The following is a 22,158-nucleotide window of genomic DNA, read 5'->3' as shown; positions in this document are numbered from 1 at the left end:
GATTTATAGGGTTTAAATATGAAATTTTTTCATCAAAGATGCTCCTATATTCTGACCATGCAAATTGAGTTAAAATGGGAACGATTTAACCAACTTTTGCATGAAAATTTGCCCCCAACATAAATTTAACAGCCAGAGAAAATGGAATGTCAACACATTTAGAACATTGAAAAAACAAATAAATAAAAAAAATGGCAGAAACTTAGCTGCCAATCATTAAAAAATGGATTTTCAGAATCTATCGAATTTCTACCACCCCTCAATTTCAAATTTCCATTTGCAGCCAAGGTTATTATTAAAATCAGACAAAATAAAAAAAAACATGTCTCAGTTTTAAACTTTTTTAAAATTAAAAATTCGTTATTTAAATTTATCTTTCCAAGACCTTCAACTTCTTTAGAGCCTAGTCATGAAACGTAAGATAGGGGCAAGACATAATAGCTTTTAAAATTAATGTTTCTCTGAGCCGGGCTTTCAAATTACCAGCGAGGTTAACTGCCATAACCTTTTGATATAGCATGAAAATGCTATTTACCTGTACTGCGATGATTTATTGACGACCAGTGATTCGACCATTACTGGCTAGAAACAGGTTGTAAAATGATTTGAGTGTGATATTAATAATGATGCTGTCATACTCCTAATAAATTATTTTCCAAAGAAACTCCTAATTATTTTATGATTTTCTAAATGACGTATGTATTAAAACCTATTCTGTTACTTGTTGAGTTCTTTTTCTTATACATGCCGTAAGTAGTAGTTAGTGTAATAGAAGATGATGTATTATAACATTTCTTTCTCTTTTAGAAAGAATTTCAGAAATAATTTATGGTTGCGGTTAAGGATATAAAAGAGGAAATCTTGCTGACTTGTTTCTTTCTTTCTTTTTTTTAAAGAAAATGTAAACGAGTTTGATAACAAGATAAACATAAACAGATTTATTAAAAAAAATGTGTGTATTCTTGTATCTTTAGCTGGGCAATGTATACATTTTAATACATTAACAATATACATTTTAAACACCACGATAAGTGCCTTAGAATATATTATCATTATACATACATTATTATCGATAAATCAAGCTTGAATCAATCATGATTTACAATGAATACCAAATTTGCAAAAATTATCGACCATGATTAATATTGAAAATACGATATTATTGCGATAACGATCATCAACGATATTAACGTGATTGTCGATCTATATAAATTTGTAAAAAAGTATATAAATTTGTTAAATTAAAAAAAAATATACATGGATCTTGACGTAACTAGAAATACCTATATTTCTGACAAAATATCATAATATTGAAAGTCAGATTATTTCTAACACCGCTTTTATTTATTGTTTAATTTGGCTTGAAATGACTTAAACACTATTGGGAGTTTAAAAAAAACAGGAACCAATTTGTATCAGTTAGTTTAGAGATAGCATAAGAAATAAAAAACATGCGTATTTATTTATATGTTTTATACTGAATTTTGAAACATTTTATGATATTAATAAGGTACCCGGTTGCTGAGTGGTTGTCCTCCGACCAAGGCAAACTCACCCTTTCAGTGTGTTAATTAAATGATTACCAAGTATATTTAGGGACTAAATACTGGGGGTTTCACATTTGGCTGACCATCCAACTGGAACATCTGCTTTTGCATTCCTATTCAAGGTCAAGAAAACTGGGATGGATCTTGGCCCTTCATGGGTAGTCACACCAATGTGTTTACTGATTTATTTCTTTTGAACTAAAAATTAAGTTTCTGATTTGGTCGGTAGTTGAGAGACTTTTCTTGGAAAATGCCAGCATAACTTCTTCAATTTTCAAACAATTTACTTAATTTAGCAAAGAGCATACAAAAAAAAAAAAAAAAAAAAATTTCAAATCAGATTCCAATCAACGTCCAAAAATCAAATATACCATCAATAGAGCTACGTGTATCTAAGTGTTACATATCGCTGGTTCAAAGTTAAAACGACACTTCTGCACTCACTTCTCATGTTATTTGAATGAGAAGTGAGTGAGTGCAGAAGTGTCGTTTTAACTTTGAACCAGTGATATATTTTTGTTAACTGAGACGCAGCGCTAGATTTTTTTTATGTAGAAATATTATGTATTTTGCAATAGGTAGGGATGAGCTTTAGAAGAAAAACATTGTGTTAATGTTTTTGTATGTGATATCTGTCAGACAAAGAATAGTTTCGATTTCTTCCTCTCCCTTTCTCGGTTGGTGGGAGTTGCCAGTATATTAGTAACATGGGGCGTCCCCATCATTAGTGCGACCGCCAAACGAGTGCCACAGCCGCAGGCGACGTCCCTGACGTTTTCACAGCAGGGCATTTGTATTGTCCTCTTCCCACCTGCTAACAATGCCAAAAGGGGTTGCCAAGACCTATATTTCCACCTCTATTACCGCCAAACATAAAATAGCGATTTCAGAGCACTTGAAAATTTAAATATCTGCATAAAAAAATCCTCTATTATCATCTATCCTAATACTATAATATGTAATAATATGCCATTTTATTTTCGGTGACACATTTTAGTTGCTAACTAGTTTCACGGCGTCATATTTACGCATAGTTGTCATAGTATCAAATTAATTAGGTTTCGAAAAAAGTTTTGTCTGCAAATTTTTTAATGATGCTTTGTTCATATAGTTATAGTCAGCATATTAAGCAATTTTTTGTGTAAATTACTGCAATCATATATAAATTATCAACTTAACAAGTTACAGTTAATATAATACTTATGTTCTAGAGTATTTAAAGCCGTTTTAAAGTTAATTTAATACATATGTCCAATAGCGGTATAGACACATTACTGTTTATTTACGTTCTTTGAAAGCAGACATAGTGCTCTGTTCAGAGGAGACTCTAGTTACAGTTTTCAACTGATCTAGCTTACAACCTGATCTCTACGACAATAAAATCTGCTTTAAGTTCAATTTAAACTAAGAAAAAAGTAATTCAAATTAAGACGTCTTTTCTTTACTCTTTCTAACGAAGGACCCAATACTGAGTTTGAAGAAAGGTCTCACACATTCGAATCTCTTTTAAAGCAGGTCGATTCAAATAGTCTTAAAAGTTGAAAATTTCTGTTGTAAGCAATGGCGTGGTGATTGAAAAAAGGCTCTATCCCCTGATACCAACCAAACTTCTGTTCTGGGACACTTTGAGTGCACCCTTCTGTTGTATTGGTCTTCAAGTCTTCCTGGTAATGCCCAGTGGCAGTGAATATATTATCATCTACATAAAAATTTACCATGTCACCTGACCAAAGAAAATATTACATGGCGTTTCCATCAAACCTGCTATGTCAAAGATGGAGCCCAGTCGAAGTTTTGTTTAGGTGCTTTGTCATTTTCATGTCTAGGTTAAGTGATGTTCAAATCATACGCTAGATGTTCATTGCTGTCGCGATAGTTGCTTTAAATGTTTTGTTCCCTTTCATTTCCACACGACATAATTGTTAGTTTCTTTAAGGCAACTTTGCCCTAATACTTTATTCAAGAGTTACTTTGTCTTCTGATGTGATTTCAAAATTGCAAGAATACGAAGATGCATCGGATGGTTTATATTTATATAGTGCAAAGCTCTAGTGACATAATGCAAATCGCATTTTTTTTGTTGTCCAACTTCGTATATTTTCGTCCTTCATAGTAAATAAATACAATGCGAATAAATACAATGTAGAAGTTGGTCGTGTTATCCATTATGCTGCTTTTTCATGCAGAACCAGAGACTCAATGGTGCAAGGCACATAAACGGCCACCTTATCCACCTAACTCGAAACCAATGGATTTTCTCTATTTGGTAAGACAATTTTATTGAGCCTCATATGATTTTAGCGTCTTTAAAAACTCTTTTTGCAAGGAAAAGGGGAAGAAGATATCTGTGATTGAGTTGCAGTCTATTGCAGAAAATTTTGTGTCGCGTTTACTGCACATGCACAGCAATCGAAAAATCGACGAAAGCGACAAAATAAATTCAAAATTGAGATTTTTTTTAATATATATCTTGCATTTTTGCGTGTTAAGCTAGATATGGAAATTTTCTTTTTAAATATTAATATTTCATCTGCTTTTTGTGATTCTATTTTAGCGTTGTTAGTATTAGCAAAGGAAAGAAGGTAGTTGTCAAGTCACTTTTCTCGAAATCTAGAGAGAAACACTGATGCTGTTGTTTTTTTCTAAAAATTTGACGTCAACTTACAGTTTTGCATTAAAGAGAGGTCATTGTAAATTTTTTATAAATTTGTTATGGTAGTAATATTTCATAGTTATTTAAAAATTTGGTTGTCATATTTTGGTAAGCATTAAAATTATAACCTTCAAGTAATTTCTTGTCAACTTTTAATGTTCATATTTTTAGAAAAATACGCATAGATTTGAAGCTACATCAAAAATTTAGAGGGAAGTTATAATTAGATCTATTAGCAGGACAAAAACAATTAAAGACCACTTCTTCCCTTACATCTTTCCTGTTCTGTCTCGATCTAGCAAAGTGAATTATGAATATTTTTCTAGTTTATAAAATCAGCTCATTTTTCTTCAATTAATTCATGATACATAATTACTTTTCTAATTCCGGATAATTCCATCGACTAAAACTGCATCGATTTGGCGTTGAGGCATAAAGCGAATCCTCGCCAATTCCCAACTTACTTGGAAGTTCGCGAACTCTAGTTGTGAAGGCTTGTCCCTCCAGGGCTAATCACTGACAGTTACACGCTCTGCCATTGTCCACACAGACCAAAGCAGGGCCTTTTAACCACCATGTCTAGGACACCTGTCACTTTTATCTTTTGCTCTGAGCGACAACGTAGAGCCTCCTGCTGTCTGCCAAGCTATTATGCCAAACAGATTCTCTCCTTTTGCGCAAAATCGTGATTTCAACTTACTCTTGAGGATTTGTCTGCTGTAGTAATTACTCTTCTATTTCAGCATGCGTTTTCTTTATAGAAGAAAAAAGAGAAGAAGAAAAAAAATATTAGATAAGAAAATATTCATTTTGGTTTCTGAATTAATTGGTTCTTATTGCGTTCAGTTTCGGTTTTAGAGGTTTGTTCTTGATAAGAGCAAAAGTGAAATTCTAAGTAAATTGAAGTAAATAATTGAATAAGAAATGGTTGTTCGAATTTAAATGAAGTGAACGTGATACAAATGAAACTACTAAGAAAAAAAGTTTAGTTTCGGCTGACATATTTATCAGCTTCGGTAGGTAGAAAAAATCAACACTAATTTAGGCAGTTAATATACAAAAATAAAATCACAATAAGTTAATTAGTTCTTTTATATATTGAATGTATAATATGAGGCAAAACTGGATATTAAATAAGAATTGAATATTTTTTTTATTTTTAGCATCATTTGTTTCTCTATAAATGAAAGAGTTGTAAAAGGTATTAGTTCGGGTATTCACATTATTTTTTTCTGCAAGTTGAATAAAAAAAAACAAACACAGAATTGAGAATCTAATACGATATAATTTTAGTTACGGACAACGTGATAAAATTAAGAATTTAATAAGAAAATATTACCTATGTTTTAAACTTTATTAGTTTTACAAGTTAAATAAAACAGAATGCAAATGAAATAGTGTACAAATTATAATTTACTTGCTAACAGATTATTATTATTATTTTTTGTAAGTGGAGTAAAACAGCATACAAATAACAGAGTAAAACCACGCAAAATTTAGCAGTTAATGAGAAAAAATATGTTATGGCCTTCATGTGTAATATTTCCTAAGTTGAATGTATAAATAAATAAATTTAACAACAAAAAAAAACAATATAATACCAACATATATATTTATAAAAACATATAAAACAAAACTCAGTGGCGCGACAGCCATAGAAGGCCAAGGCCTACTGTGGCCATCTCAGTTTTCTTGACCTTTGGGTTCTGGGGTGCAAGAGCAGATGCTCCGGTTTGGGTGGTCAGCCCAACGCGGAAACTCCAGTGTTTAGTTTCCAAGCATGTTTGGAACTACTACTGAACGGATGAAAGGCAAGTCTACCTTGCCCAGCTCGAAGACCAAACCAAGGACCTGTGGCACGAAACGCTACCACTCAACCACCGGGTGTCATAAAAACATATAAAGTACGAAATTTATTATAAATGCTTACTTTTGCTTTTAAACTTCATTAGTTCTATGCTTAAAACAAAACACAATTCAAATGAAAAAATTTCCAAAAAAAACAATAATTTGGTCGGGGAATAAGGCTAATCAAAAGTAAATATTGATGAGAAATTATTATTCCATGCGTGCTATTTAGTCTCTAAATTATACAAACATGATACAAAGTTAAGAAGCCAATACGAAATTATTTTAAAAATAATATATTTGATGTTATTTTATTTTTCCTTACAAAACAAAGATTTTTGAAGAAAAAAACACTAGATTTTTGTTATGTTGAACGTTAAAAATCTTCGAATAATCAAACCACATTTATATGACACAGCCATTAATTTGAAAACAAAGTTTCATTTTTGAGGTATTTTCAAGAAATAATTTAAAATTATAATCTTTGGTTTAAAATCGAAAGCGACATTTCTACATTTTATTTGCAAGTTTAACTTTACGCACCACTCTAAGCTGAAAGTTCCATAAACTATGCATTCGGATGGTGTGTCAAAAGATATTTATCAGCTCGTTTATTCCAGCCTTCTCACACCAAACAGCAGACAAAACATCACACCTATACAGCCTAGATATTTAATGAGTTGGATTTTCTGCAGATAACACACCCACAAACGTATCTCCATATTTCTGAAGCACTCCCATCACACCCACTAAGCATCCAGACATCACAACCAGAAAGAATAATAGTTGGCGTTCGCCAAAAGAAGCAAAAAAAAAAATCCACCAAATTCCTGGTAAAACCTTATCTTCATCGAAAATCATCAAAGCATCTCCAGCAGGTAACACGACTTTTTACCTCAGCCACTATTAATCTTGGCGCAAAACTGGATTTGTAATTGGGAAAGGGACGTAGATAAGTTGCAGTTTTGCCCTTTTCTAGTTCCGCCCCTGATTTTTAATCTTCTTCTGCGAAGTCATTTCGCATTATTAATATTAATGAAAGATGCGCTTTTCTGATTGCTTTTCTCCATTCTGTTTCAGAGGTTAGAAGCGAGGTTTTGAAGACTGTCATCAATTCATTTTCACGTCAGTTCTAGCGGCTAGTTCTAATAAATTAATTAATACCACATCAGTGTTTACCGTCACAAGTTGCTATGATGAACGGGAGAGATTTGTTGCCTGGGGTTTCTTTCTTTTTAGTGTTTTCTTCGCCAACTTCCGTTCAGATTTGATGGCAGAAATCTGCCAAGTTTCCTTTCGCTGTGGGTGATTTGTAGTCGAGGTGTTGAACTGCGATTTGTTCTGGAGCAAGTTCTGATTTGCTTCGAAAAGTTTATAATTTTGATGGCTTTGAGTGATGGCAGTTTGGATGCAGTTATATCTTATTGAACAACTTGAGGTTGCTTCTGTTTTGTTGATGGCGAGGATTTAATTTAGTTATCTTGTCTCTGTAACCGTATTTTAGAAATTGATTTGTGGTAATGAATTGCTTTTAACGTGTAAACTTTAGTTCTGAGGTTAATTTTGAGCTATAAATTTTAGAAAATTTTAACTGAAGTCGGTTGAAAAATTCAGCAGGTTAATATGTAGTTCAAAGACAGAATAAACTGTAAAAAAAATGTGAGTCAAATCGAACTAAAGTTAAATGACAAGAAACTCCTGATTAAGAGTACGCCATACCATGGGAGACACTTTTCATCGCAATTTCTCTCTCTCTCATTCATAAGTAATTTAAAATTTAAAGTATAGGAAAAGTAAGTTCAGGCAAACCTAAAGCAAACCATGAAGTTTCAAATACTATGTCGAAATTTTCAAAATGTCAAAATAAAACAAATTATGAGAGGATAACTTATCGCTATCTGTAACTTATTATTATCAATCACGCTAATCTTTCACAGTTAACCTGATTTTAGTGAAATTCAAATAACTAGGTATGTTTGGAACTAAGGTCGAAACTAACAGTTCTCATTGAGAGAAAGTTGTAAGTTTGATCTAAGATCAAGATAATAAGGTGCACGTTAAATAATTTGTAATAAACTTACACTCGTTGGTGTGTTATTAAAGTATGAATGAGTTCTCAAAGATCATTGGCATTAACATCTCAGGATATTGCGTTATATGCACAAGCGTAGAATGTGGACTTTGAAAAATGTAGGCGAGAGCGCTTACGCTAAGAAAGAAACATGAAGATAATACGTCGGTACGATGCTAAAATATTCAATAACAGTTTTTTTCCCTATTGAAAGCCATTAACGTATATTCTATTAATATTTAATAAAGGAAAAATTTTTTCGTAAAATTACCGTACTGTATAATGAATTTTTGGTTTAAAAAAACAAACATGAACTTAGTTAATATGACTAAAATATACAGTATTTAAATCATTCGTTTCGTAATTTTCCGTTCCTATGGTTACGGTTTACCGAAAATTCCGATTTTTGAAATTATAGTTCTTATTACCGAGCTTTTAATAAAAAATAGAAAACCTTAAAAGTAAATTTAACCGAATGAATGATTTTTATACCATGCTCAAAGGTATCGTGTTAAAATTACCAATTTTTTCTGCATTTCCTAAATTTATGTTAAAATATTCAAGAACATGTTATTATGTTAAAATATTCAAAATGTTACAATATTCAATAACAGTTATTTTCCCATTGCAGCCATTAACGTATATTCTACTAATATTTCATTGAGGTAAATTTTTTTTGTAAAATTATCGTACCGTAGAATAATGACTATTTGGTTTTAAAAACAAACAAACATGAATTTAGTTAATAAAATCAAAATATACGGTATTTAAATCATTCATTTCGTAATTTTCCGTTCCTATGGTTACGGTTTACCGAAAATTCTGATTTTCAAAATTATAGTTCTTATTACCGAGCTTTTAATAAAAAATAGAAAAACTTAAAAGTAAATTTAACCGAACGAATGATTTTTATACCATTCTCAAAAGTATCAAGTTAAAATTACCAATTTTTTTTTTCTGCATTTACCAAATTTTATCACATATTGTAAACCGTACTCTGTAATTAATTTTTCCAGAATCATTATCAAAGAACTTCAGTAAAAATAACCGAAGTGCTTTTAACTTACCCATACACCCAGAAACATGATAAATATTACTCTATTAATTTTGCTAGTTTTGACCATTCTTTTTTTCGGTATATGAATGTCACATTTTATTATCTCACCTTTACTTGAAGTTATTTACAATAAAGCTTTCTACTTCTTTTTTTAATCCTTTAAGTATTCAACACACTTTTAAAAAACATTTTGAATTACTGTTTAATATGGTTAAAAAACCTAATCAGACTATTTTATGCTAAACATTTATTTAAGGCACATTTTATGCTCATACAAACTAAATTATATCTTATATTATAAAAATGTAATACTAACTAGGGTTGGCGTTACATGGAGAGGAAAATTAGAAAAACTCCCATGATTAGCCCGACGGAAAGAGATTAAAACCCTTGATCTGTCTACCATTGAGGATATTTTACATCAGCACCGGGGTCGTTTGAGTTGGAACTAGAATTTGTATCAACAAGCCATCGCTGGGATTCGAACCTGGGCCTATTAGGAGATGAACTCTCTATCCTGAGCCTCCGCGATTCATATTGCACTATTTTTTAAAATTTTTTTTATCTATCGTTGAACCAGTTTTTGGGTTTACGACTATTAATGTTTAACTCCGAAGCTTTGTAATTTTAAACCAATCCAGTAGACAAGGAAACTCCTAGATCAGTACCCGCAGAGGTATGATTTGTTATGGTAGCATGGAGGACTTCGTGACTAGACAGATTTAACGTGCATCATTCACCACTTTCTACACTGGGATTCTTCGGTCGGTGGGGATTGAACCCACGACCTCTTGGATATGGGCTCAGTGCCCTACCAACAAGGCTATCCCGGCCCCAAATTGCGCTATTGTTAAAATTTTCTTTGTGTAGATTCCATGTTGATAACGACACTTCACTTCTCAGTACAAATTAATAAAATAACATTTTCTAGAAAGCTTCTAAACTACACCAATGTTAAGATATTCGTTGTGCAGATTCGCTGTTGGTATTAAGACCTCACTGTTCAGTATTAACAGCATTATTGGTAGACCGGTTAACAGCATAACTGATAGGCATTACTGGTAACAGATTAAACAGCATTTACTGGTAGGCCAACAAATTATATCAAAATCTCTTTCGTGAATTTCAATACATTTCAATATTAACTTCAGATTTATACAAGGTAGAAAATATACACTAAAGCGCAATCATGGGCATTATACCTTATTCATTATCAAAGAAGAATTCAGATAAATAATTTGAAATGAAGTTACACTTACCGGCAATTTTACTTTAAAAATTTCAATACTAGCCACAGTTATGCTTTAAGTACAACTTAACAGTTCATGATTGCACTTCTAGTTAGAGTTGAAAATATAGTTAACAACTTTTTTCTTTAAAAATATACTTTGTTTGGATTTCTTGTTGATAACAAAACATCACAGCTCAGTACAAATGGATAAGACAACATTTGCTGGCAGGCCTACAAATTACACTAGATCTCTTTTCCAGGTTGTAATATATTTTAATATACACCACAACGTTAGTTCGTAAAGGGAACAACACAGTAAAAAGTAATTCGTGGCACTACACTTGATGCAACAAACAAAGAAGAACGCAGATAATCTGAAACGAAATAGCATTTTAGGATATCTAACTTTGTTGTTGAGAAATGTACGGAAAACCCAGCGACAGCAGGGATTATTTGAATCTGTAAACTTCCGCCAAAAGAAGCCAAGGCTCATTCAATTTTCATTTACATTTTATATTATCTTCGCAGATATGGTGCAGAGATATTAAATGTAATATATGCATTTGTTAAAAAGGGAAAGAAAGTATTGTTGAGGTAGCGAGAATGTTTTCTTGCTTTTCATCTGTCATTCAGTGTTTCTGGAATTTTCAACTTCTGTGTTCTGTTGAGTTGAGTTGTTCTTAATGATTTTGCCAGGAATGCTTAGAGTCTAAATTAAGAGAATAAAATAAAACTTTGCCGAAAGCTCGTGAATGAAAGATATTATTATTAAAGATGTTATAAGTATATAATATATATATTGTACTAGATATTATATTAGATAGTACATTACATCATATATTGTATGTTATAGAAGACATTTCAAGAATTGGTAGTTACTGAGAAGCAATTGATAATAAATATTCTAGAAAAAATGAACCATTTGTAAATTAATTAGATATGTGTTGCGAAAGTATCATATGCACCTTTCCAAATCACAAACGCTACTACAGCACTCTCGACCCTGGTTTTTGCTTTAAATTTGATTTTTACTGTAGGAATCTAATTTCAGGATTAAGGATTTGAGGAAAAAAAAAAAAGAAAAACGATATCACTTCACATAAAACAAAGTTTACGATTAATTCATTTCATAAAATTGTCAGTAGAATATTTTTTATTTATTTTTATTTTTGTGTTTTTTCTATGCGTTTAAAACTTTCGATCTCTTAAAGCTCTCGAAGAATTTTTTTTAATCCCCCTCCCCCCAAATTCAGCTTTTATTCCAAATTTGAAATTCTGTTACGTATAACTTTTTAATTTTGCTTTTCAGGAAAATTATGAAAATAGGCGGATTTCAATGTATTACGTATGCATTGCTTATGCTTCTCATCTCTTCTTTTCAACAAAAATAAGCAAATCATAAATTTTCCCCCAAGTTTAGCGCTTATGTAATATTTTACTTGCCCAAAAATTGAATAATAATCTTATAATAAATTATTTAAGCACAGTTCATAATAATATTACAGAAGATATTTAAAGCATTCCTAAGGTGTAATTAAAGAGCTGATATTGTAAGATACTTTTTTAATTACCTATTACTTATTTGAATACAGTAAAGAATGATATTACAGAAGAAAAGTTCAGCTTTTGTAAGCTATTAAAATAATCTTTAAAATAATTTCGTAGAAATTATTTTATATAAATAAAAAAAATATATTTTACTGTATGAGTAAGTAATAATTAAACACATAAGCAGAGAAACTTGTATAAGTTGTCTTCTTGTTAGTTAAAATTTGATTAACCACTTAGACAGTTAGTCAGCTTAAAAAGGGGGGACTTAAATTTTTGTCAGTTTGGAACTTGATCATAAAGATAAACTTAGACTGGTGATCAATATTCAAAGATGGTCAACTTGGAAAGTTTCATTGATCATTAATTTATATTTTTTTGCATTTCCTTTTTCAAAAATGTGCTGCTAATTTGCAAAAGCAAAGAAATCATTTTATCATTTTTATTATAATGATTTCATAAAAGCAAAAAGACATCATTCAAATAATTTTAAGCATATATATAGATTCCTTGCCTTTAAAAAAGAGGCCAATTTAATAAAATTACAAGAAAAGTTAGGAATGCTTTAATGGAAATGTTTTGCAAAAAATTAAGCCTAGCTTTTGTGATTATTAACTTTTCATAACAATATTTGCTGAAATTAACATAGTATCTGTACAATAGCATTTGTATCTTTTAAATGGAAATTTTAAAAGAAGTTAAGAAAATAAATCTATATAATTTCAATACAAAAAATAATTTATATTAGTGCTAGTAAAATGTTTAACGAAATAGCTTCAAAATAAATTAAACAGCATTTATTTATGCCGTAGTTATAATAGATTTCATAATTGCTATTTTACTTGCTGTTAAATTCGTGCAATTCGTGATCATTCGCAGATGAGCTGTAGATTTTATTATTGTTGTATATTTATCGATAAATACGTGCTTTAATTTTAAAACATATTTAAATTAATATTTTTATTTATCTGATTTCTGAAATGCATTTCTGAATTATTTCATTTACTTCATATACAAAACATGTTTTATTAAAGTGTGACAAGGTTATGTAGAAACCAAAAAAATCTAAATAATCGCTGTTAGTAGTTCCGCTGAACCTAAATTGTATTTAAATTGACTTCAATCTACGTAATTTTGATAGATAAAGATTCAAAAGTTTGAACAAAAGAGTGATTAGATTCTGTTACTTGCTATTTAACAACTTTTGTACATGCTAAACTATATTTATTTTTAATTTCTTTGAAATCAAAGTATGTAAAGTCTTCATAACGATTTTTTAAAAAAATAATGAATAAAATTTGATAGCTACAGAACTCCTTTTCAGTTTCAGATCTAAATTCCCCGTTTTTAACTTAGTAAATAATTCATACACATAAGTGAAGTACTTAAATTCTTAAAGAGTGCCTTAATACCCAAACTACGTGATTCCACAGTTCTTATCTCAGGATTTTCTCTAATGCACATTCTGCTTAATTTGCTTTTAGGCTTGCTTCAAAAATAAAAGCTCGCTTTGTTCTAATTTCAGAGCAAAAGATCTTGATAACATTTAAGTGCACCCACTACCCCTTTTATTCTCGCACCCCAAATAGTCTTTTACTTTTCATTTACCCCTACAAACCCCCAACAGTGAAATGTTCAACGTCAAAAACTTAATTTTTGCAAAACGAAAACAACTTGCTCGTACTTATTGCTAAGGTTTCTCTATTAGTTCTTTAGAAACAACAATCTCGTTTTGGCTCTTAGATTCTTAATTATAATCTATGATGCACTGGAGAAAGCGCCGCCAAAAAGGAGCCAAAAATAAGAAAACTACTTTTCTTTGCGGTTTGTACCTCATAGAAAGCTGTTATGGCTCCTCATTATTCAATTATGAGTTTTAAGAGGGTGGCTAATGTAGCCAATTAACGCCGCTTTGGCGAAGAGATCTGATCTGATCTAACTGATAAGTAATGTTGCGTGTCAAGACTTCCTGATGACTTTTATTTTCCCCAGATGGGTTACGAGGGACTTGGAGAGATTGCTGTTGCAATTTCTTTTGCAATGTTTGTTTCTGTTGCAAGTGTTCAAATAAATTATAACGAAGGTTTTGAGAAAATTGAATTTGTTGGGTAATAATTGTTTTCTTTATTTTTAATGAAATGTATATGGGGAATTATAACTTCTTAATTTTTTTTAAAGCAATCAAAATAAAGTTAATCGTTAAAATGTCAAAAATAGTATAGTTGAAATTTGAATGTGTATTAAGCATTTTATTTTTAAATAAATAAATAAATGAATAAATGGAATAGCAAAAGATTAACCATCAATTAACTTACGACAAACAATATAAATTAAGCAAAATAAAAATAACAAATGGAACAACATTCATCAATCAATTTTTATCAGGAGTTTTATTTTTAGTTTGAAATAAATAAATAAACGAAATAGTATTCGACATATTAGTTTAAGATAAGTCGCATAAATCATGCAGAATAAAAACAAAAAATAAAATAAATTATAAATTACATTTTTCATCACGTGGTTTATTCATACTTTTCAAAGAAGTATACAAATAAATTAATAAAATATCATGAAAATCATTAGCTGGAATAAGATAAATAGTAAAATAAATTAATGTAATAAAATACAGTAAAGTAAACTAAGCAAAATGACAATGAAAAATTAAATTTTTATGTATTACTTTTATAAGACACTTAAATTTCATTTTTTTAAATGATTAAATAAATAAATAATTAATTAAATAAAAAATTAAATAGATAAATAAATTATTAAATAAAAATAAATGAATAATTAATTAAATAAACGAATAAAATAAGATAAAATATATAAATTAGTTTCATATATTTATGCATCATGAAAAAATTAAATTATTATAAAGTTATTCTACAATACATTTCGTTTACCAATATTTAGACATTATCAATCACAATTTAGATATTACCAATGCTACAATAAAATGTATTTGCTGTTGTGAATTGGCATTGAATATGAAGAAGATTATGAAGATTATGAAGAAATAATTTTCGTAATAAAGCAATATTTAGTTCCTTAATTAATTTAGTAACTAAAAATTAAGACTTACCAATTTCTTTATTCACATAACCACAATCTTGAACCTTTTATATTTTTATTTGTAATTATTAATTTAAATAAAACAATGAATGAAACCACAAGTTTTAATCGCTTCCTGAGAGCTAAAATATGATTTATTGCCATTTTATCATAAAATAGAATTTATCACAAATTTCAACCAATTTTCGATTAATCTGAGTGATCAAATTTAATGTTTCTTATGCGTTTATATCTTATGTGTTTGATACATTGATAGCTGACTAGGTATCAGATACACAAAAGTATATCTTATGTGTTACATAAACATTGAATTACGTGTATGTGTATTTATGAAACCAAATATATACTTTGGTGTACCTTGTGTACTAGTTACACGTTAAAGACGTATGACATTATGTATCTGTATATTTACTTCTTCTTCTTCTTCATTAGCTCGTCAGTCCATTGAAGGCCTTAGCATTATCTATAACTTTTTTTCTAGGCTAGTCTTCATGCTAGTGTTCTAAAGTTTCTTCCCTACACTATCAGTCGATTTTTTCTGTAAGCTCTCAAATTCACTCTGCTTTTTCTTCGAGTGCCTGGTATTCTTATTTTAGTATGTGTGAGTTGATTCAATACCTAATAGAAGATTGAAGATATCAGCACGGATTACATATTTTGACGTATTAACAAAGAAAATTTAATAAAAGGTAGCAAAGAAGAAATAAAACTGAAGAAGATACTTTGTAAAACCGAAACTAATGAATGTTAATTTTTGTGCCATTATTTGTGTTTGATTCACGTTGTTTTGCTACATTTTCGTACCACAAACTAAACCATACCTTCATTTGAATTGTATAATCATTTTTTAAATGGATTTAAACCATCCATCAAATGACAGATACAAATTTTTTCAAAAACATTTTTTGAAGAATCTAAAATTTCAGATTTTGACGTACTAACAAAGAAAATTTAATAAAAGGTAGCAAAGAAGAAAGAAAAGTAAAGAAGATACTTTATAAAACCGAAACTAATGAATGTTAATTTTTGTGCCATTATTTGTGTTTGATTCACGTTGTTTTGCTACATTTTCGTACCACAAACTAAACCATACCTTCATTTGAATTGTATAATCATTTTTTAAATGGATTTAAACCATCCATCAAATGACAGATACAAATTTTTTCAAAAACATTTTTTGAAGAATCTAAAATTTCAGATTTTGACGTACTAACAAAGAAAATTTAATAAAAGGTAGCAAAGAAGAAAGAAAAGTGAAGAAGATACTTTATAAAACCGAAACTAATGAATGTTAATTTTTGTGCCATTATTTGTGTTTTATTCACGTTGCTTTAATTATACGTACCACAAACTAAACCCTACCTTCATTTGAACTGTACAATGCATTTTTTAAATGGAGTTAAACCATCCATCAAATGACAGATACACATTTTTTCAAAAACATTTTTTGAAGAATCTAAAATTTCAGATTTTGACGTACTAACAAAGAAAATTTAATAAAAGGTAGCAAAGAAGAAAGAAAAGTGAAGAAGATACTTTATAAAACCGAAACTAATGAATGTTAATTTTTGTGCCATTATTTGTGTTTTATTCACGTTGCTTTAATTATACGTACCACAAACTAAACCCTACCTTCATTTGAACTGTACAATGTATTTTTTAAATGGAGTTAAACCATCCATCAAATGACAGATACACATTTTTTCAAAAACATTTTTTGAAGAATCTAAAATTTCAGATTTTGACGTACTAACAAAGAAAATTTAATAAAAGGTAGCAAAGAAGAAAGAAAAGTGAAGAAGATACTTTATAAAACCGAAACTAATAAATGTTAATTTTTGTGCCATTATTTGTGTTTTATTCACGTTGCTTTAATTATACGTACCACAAACTAAACCCTACCTTCATTTGAACTGTACAATGTATTTTTTAAATGGAGTTAAACCATCCATCAAATGACAGATACACATTTTTTCAAAAACATTTTTTGAAGAATCTAAAATTTCAGATTTTGACGTACTAACAAAGAAAATTTAATAAAAGGTAGCAAAGAAGAAAGAAAAGTGAAGAAGATACTTTATAAAACCGAAACTAATGAATGTTAATTTTTGTGCCATTATTTGTGTTTTATTCACGTTGCTTTAATTATACGTACCACAAACTAAACCCTACCTTCATTTGAACTGTACAATGCATTTTTTAAATGGAGTTAAACCATCCATCAAATGACAGATACACATTTTTTCAAAAACATTTTTTGAAGAATCTAAAATTTCAGATTTTGACGTACTAACAAAGAAAATTTAATAAAAGGTAGCAAAGAAGAAAGAAAAGTGAAGAAGATACTTTATAAAACCGAAACTAATGAATGTTAATTTTTGTGCCATTATTTGTGTTTTATTCACGTTGCTTTAATTATACGTACCACAAACTAAACCCTACCTTCATTTGAACTGTACAATGCATTTTTTAAATGGAGTTAAACCATCCATCAAATGACAGATACACATTTTTTCAAAAACATTTTTTGAAGAATCTAAAATTTCAGATTTTGACGTACTAACAAAGAAAATTTAATAAAAGGTAGCAAAGAAGAAAGAAAAGTGAAGAAGATACTTTATAAAACCGAAACTAATGAATGTTAATTTTTGTGCCATTATTTGTGTTTTATTCACGTTGCTTTAATTATACGTACCACAAACTAAACCCTACCTTCATTTGAACTGTACAATGCATTTTTTAAATGGAGTTAAACCATCCATCAAATGACAGATACACATTTTTTCAAAAACATTTTTTGAAGAATCTAAAATTTCAGATTTTGACGTACTAACAAAGAAAATTTAATAAAAGGTAGCAAAGAAGAAAGAAAAGTGAAGAAGATACTTTATAAAACCGAAACTAATGAATGTTAATTTTTGTGCCATTATTTGTGTTTTATTCACGTTGCTTTAATTATACGTACCACAAACTAAACCCTACCTTCATTTGAACTGTACAATGCATTTTTTAAATGGAGTTAAACCATCCATCAAATGACAGATACACATTTTTTCAAAAACATTTTTTGAAGAATCTAAAATTTCAGATTTTGACGTACTAACAAAGAAAATTTAATAAAAGGTAGCAAAGAAGAAAGAAAAGTGAAGAAGATACTTTATAAAACCGAAACTAATGAATGTTAATTTTTGTGCCATTATTTGTGTTTTATTCACGTTGCTTTAATTATACGTACCACAAACTAAACCCTACCTTCATTTGAACTGTACAATGCATTTTTTAAATGGAGTTAAACCATCCATCAAATGACAGATACACATTTTTTCAAAAACATTTTTTGAAGAATCTAAAATTTCAGATTTTGACGTACTAACAAAGAAAATTTAATAAAAGGTAGCAAAGAAGAAAGAAAAGTGAAGAAGATACTTTATAAAACCGAAACTAATGAATGTTAATTTTTGTGCCATTATTTGTGTTTTATTCACGTTGCTTTAATTATACGTACCACAAACTAAACCCTACCTTCATTTGAACTGTACAATGCATTTTTTAAATGGAGTTAAACCATCCATCAAATGACAGATACACATTTTTTCAAAAACATTTTTTGCAGAATCTAAAATTTCAGATTTTGACGTACTAACAAAGAAAATTTAATAAAAGGTAGCAAAGAAGAAAGAAAAGTGAAGAAGATACTTTATAAAACCGAAACTAATGAATGTTAATTTTTGTGCCATTATTTGTGTTTTATTCACGTTGCTTTAATTATACGTACCACAAACTAAACCCTACCTTCATTTGAACTGTACAATGTATTTTTTAAATGGAGTTAAACCATCCATCAAATGACAGATACACATTTTTTCAAAAACATTTTTTGAAGAATCTAAAATTTCAGATTTTGACGTACTAACAAAGAAAATTTAATAAAAGGTAGCAAAGAAGAAAGAAAAGTGAAGAAGATACTTTATAAAACCGAAACTAATGAATGTTAATTTTTGTGCCATTATTTGTGTTTTATTCACGTTGCTTTAATTATACGTACCACAAACTAAACCCTACCTTCATTTGAACTGTACAATGTATTTTTTAAATGGAGTTAAACCATCCATCAAATGACAGATACACATTTTTTCAAAAACATTTTTTGAAGAATCTAAAATTTCAGATTTTGACGTACTAACAAAGAAAATTTAATAAAAGGTAGCAAAGAAGAAAGAAAAGTGAAGAAGATACTTTATAAAACCGAAACTAATGAATGTTAATTTTTGTGCCATTATTTGTGTTTTATTCACGTTGCTTTAATTATACGTACCACAAACTAAACCCTACCTTCATTTGAACTGTACAATGCATTTTTTAAATGGAGTTAAACCATCCATCAAATGACAGATACACATTTTTTCAAAAACATTTTTTGAAGAATCTAAAATTTCAGATTTTGACGTACTAACAAAGAAAATTTAATAAAAGGTAGCAAAGAAGAAAGAAAAGTGAAGAAGATACTTTATAAAACCGAAACTAATGAATGTTAATTTTTGTGCCATTATTTGTGTTTTATTCACGTTGCTTTAATTATACGTACCACAAACTAAACCCTACCTTCATTTGAACTGTACAATGCATTTTTTAAATGGAGTTAAACCATCCATCAAATGACAGATACACATTTTTTCAAAAACATTTTTTGAAGAATCTAAAATTTCAGATTTTGACGTACTAACAAAGAAAATTTAATAAAAGGTAGCAAAGAAGAAAGAAAAGTGAAGAAGATACTTTATAAAACCGAAACTAATGAATGTTAATTTTTGTGCCATTATTTGTGTTTTATTCACGTTGCTTTAATTATACGTACCACAAACTAAACCCTACCTTCATTTGAACTGTACAATGCATTTTTTAAATGGAGTTAAACCATCCATCAAATGACAGATACACATTTTTTCAAAAACATTTTTTGAAGAATCTAAAATTTCAGATTTTGACGTACTAACAAAGAAAATTTAATAAAAGGTAGCAAAGAAGAAAGAAAAGTGAAGAAGATACTTTATAAAACCGAAACTAATGAATGTTAATTTTTGTGCCATTATTTGTGTTTTATTCACGTTGCTTTAATTATACGTACCACAAACTAAACCCTACCTTCATTTGAACTGTACAATGCATTTTTTAAATGGAGTTAAACCATCCATCAAATGACAGATACACATTTTTTCAAAAACATTTTTTGAAGAATCTAAAATTTCAGATTTTGACGTACTAACAAAGAAAATTTAATAAAAGGTAGCAAAGAAGAAAGAAAAGTGAAGAAGATACTTTATAAAACCGAAACTAATGAATGTTAATTTTTGTGCCATTATTTGTGTTTTATTCACGTTGCTTTAATTATACGTACCACAAACTAAACCCTACCTTCATTTGAACTGTACAATGCATTTTTTAAATGGAGTTAAACCATCCATCAAATGACAGATACACATTTTTTCAAAAACATTTTTTGCAGAATCTAAAATTTCAGATTTTGACGTACTAACAAAGAAAATTTAATAAAAGGTAGCAAAGAAGAAAGAAAAGTGAAGAAGATACTTTATAAAACCGAAACTAATGAATGTTAATTTTTGTGCCATTATTTGTGTTTTATTCACGTTGCTTTAATTATACGTACCACAAACTAAACCCTACCTTCATTTGAACTGTACAATGCATTTTTTAAATGGAGTTAAACCATCCATCAAATGACAGATACACATTTTTTCAAAAACATTTTTTGAAGAATCTAAAATTTCAGATTTTGACGTACTAACAAAGAAAATTTAATAAAAGGTAACAAAGAAGAAAGAAAAGTGAAGAAGATACTTTATAAAACCGAAACTAATGAATGTTAATTTTTGTGCGATTATTTGTGTTTTATTCACGTTGCTTTAATTATACGTACCACAAACTAAACCCTACCTTCATTTGAACTGTACAATGCATTTTTTAAATGGAGTTAAACCATCCATCAAATGACAGATACACATTTTTTCAAAAACATTTTTTGAAGAATCTAAAATTTCAGATTTTGACGTACTAACAAAGAAAATTTAATAAAAAGAAAGAATAGAAAATTAAACAAGATAATAATAAAAAAATAAAAAAAAATAGCCAAAAGAAAGTGAGGAAAAAAAAGGGTTTTCCATCTGGAAATGATTAATCTAACCTTGGGCATTGCTCTGGAGCCAAGTCTCATCAATCTTTGAGGGATGATCTTCACAAAGTCTTACTGCTTATTAGTTACAGATCTATCTTTCCGCTTTCAAGCACACCCCCTCCCTATGCTTCCTAATAGAATATTTTAAAAGCGGTTTGTTTTTAATACTTTTTTTTCTTCTCTTTCCAGAGTTTGTTTCGATTTTCCATTTCTCTCCGCACTCGATGAAGTGTGAATATTTGGGATAAGGAAAAAAGATAAATTAGGGCAGTCTTGAAAAACGTCATAATTTTTTTCTTCTCCTCTCTATGGATTTGCAATATATTTTCGTTGTATTAATGTCCGACGTAATGAGTCGCTTATTAATTATGCGTATTTTTTAATCAGTGGTAATGAAAATAGATAAACATAGATAATAATTATCGAATTACTCATTTCTCAAAGATCAATTAGTTAGAATTTTTTTACTTTTGAAACACGTTTTGTGATTTAGGGTCAACACTACTCCGTGTCTTGGGGTATTGGGTCCCCACGTGTCTTGGGTCCCCACTCAAGAAGCTGCATCTTTGATGGATGAGATGAGGAATTAAGGAGGGCTGATGAACTTAGGGTTGAACACCCCTTCGTTTTTACGTACTTATTTATTTTATTACTTTATTTACGTACTTACTTATTTAAAAAACTTGTTTATTTATTCATTCATTGTGTCTCTTGATTATTGGTATTGAGTAAGGGAAGGTAAGAAACATCAAAAGGATTCAGAATTGCAAAGCGACCCGTGGTCAGTCTAGAAAAAGTAGTTGTTTTTTTTCTTTTTTTTTGTATGTACACGAAACAAAGAGTAACAAGACTGAGATGATCTGAAATATTTATTAGTTATTTAATATTTATAGTAGTGATCTTCCATGGGCTGTGGTTTGAGGACACAAAAGATATTCTAC

The 22,158-nt window shown here is 29.4% G+C and overlaps 1 protein-coding gene across 1 annotated transcript in view; it reads right to left on the bottom strand.

Annotated features, from left to right (window-relative positions):
* Positions 1-15,143: 15,143 nt before the first annotated feature.
* LOC110283308 (uncharacterized) overlaps positions 15,144-22,158 on the bottom strand; it is a 408,935-nt gene continuing 401,920 nt past the window's right edge. The window contains exon 6 of the mRNA XM_087152688.1: positions 15,144-15,645. The gene's annotated coding sequence lies outside the window, so the exon portion shown is untranslated. The remainder of the gene's footprint in view (positions 15,646-22,158) is intronic.

This window comes from Parasteatoda tepidariorum, chromosome 10, assembly GCF_982258835.1.
Source record: "Parasteatoda tepidariorum strain Cologne lab strain chromosome 10, Ptep-v5.0, whole genome shotgun sequence".
NCBI lineage: Eukaryota > Metazoa > Arthropoda > Arachnida > Araneae > Theridiidae > Parasteatoda > Parasteatoda tepidariorum.
This window is presented reverse-complemented; position numbering and strand designations above follow the sequence as displayed.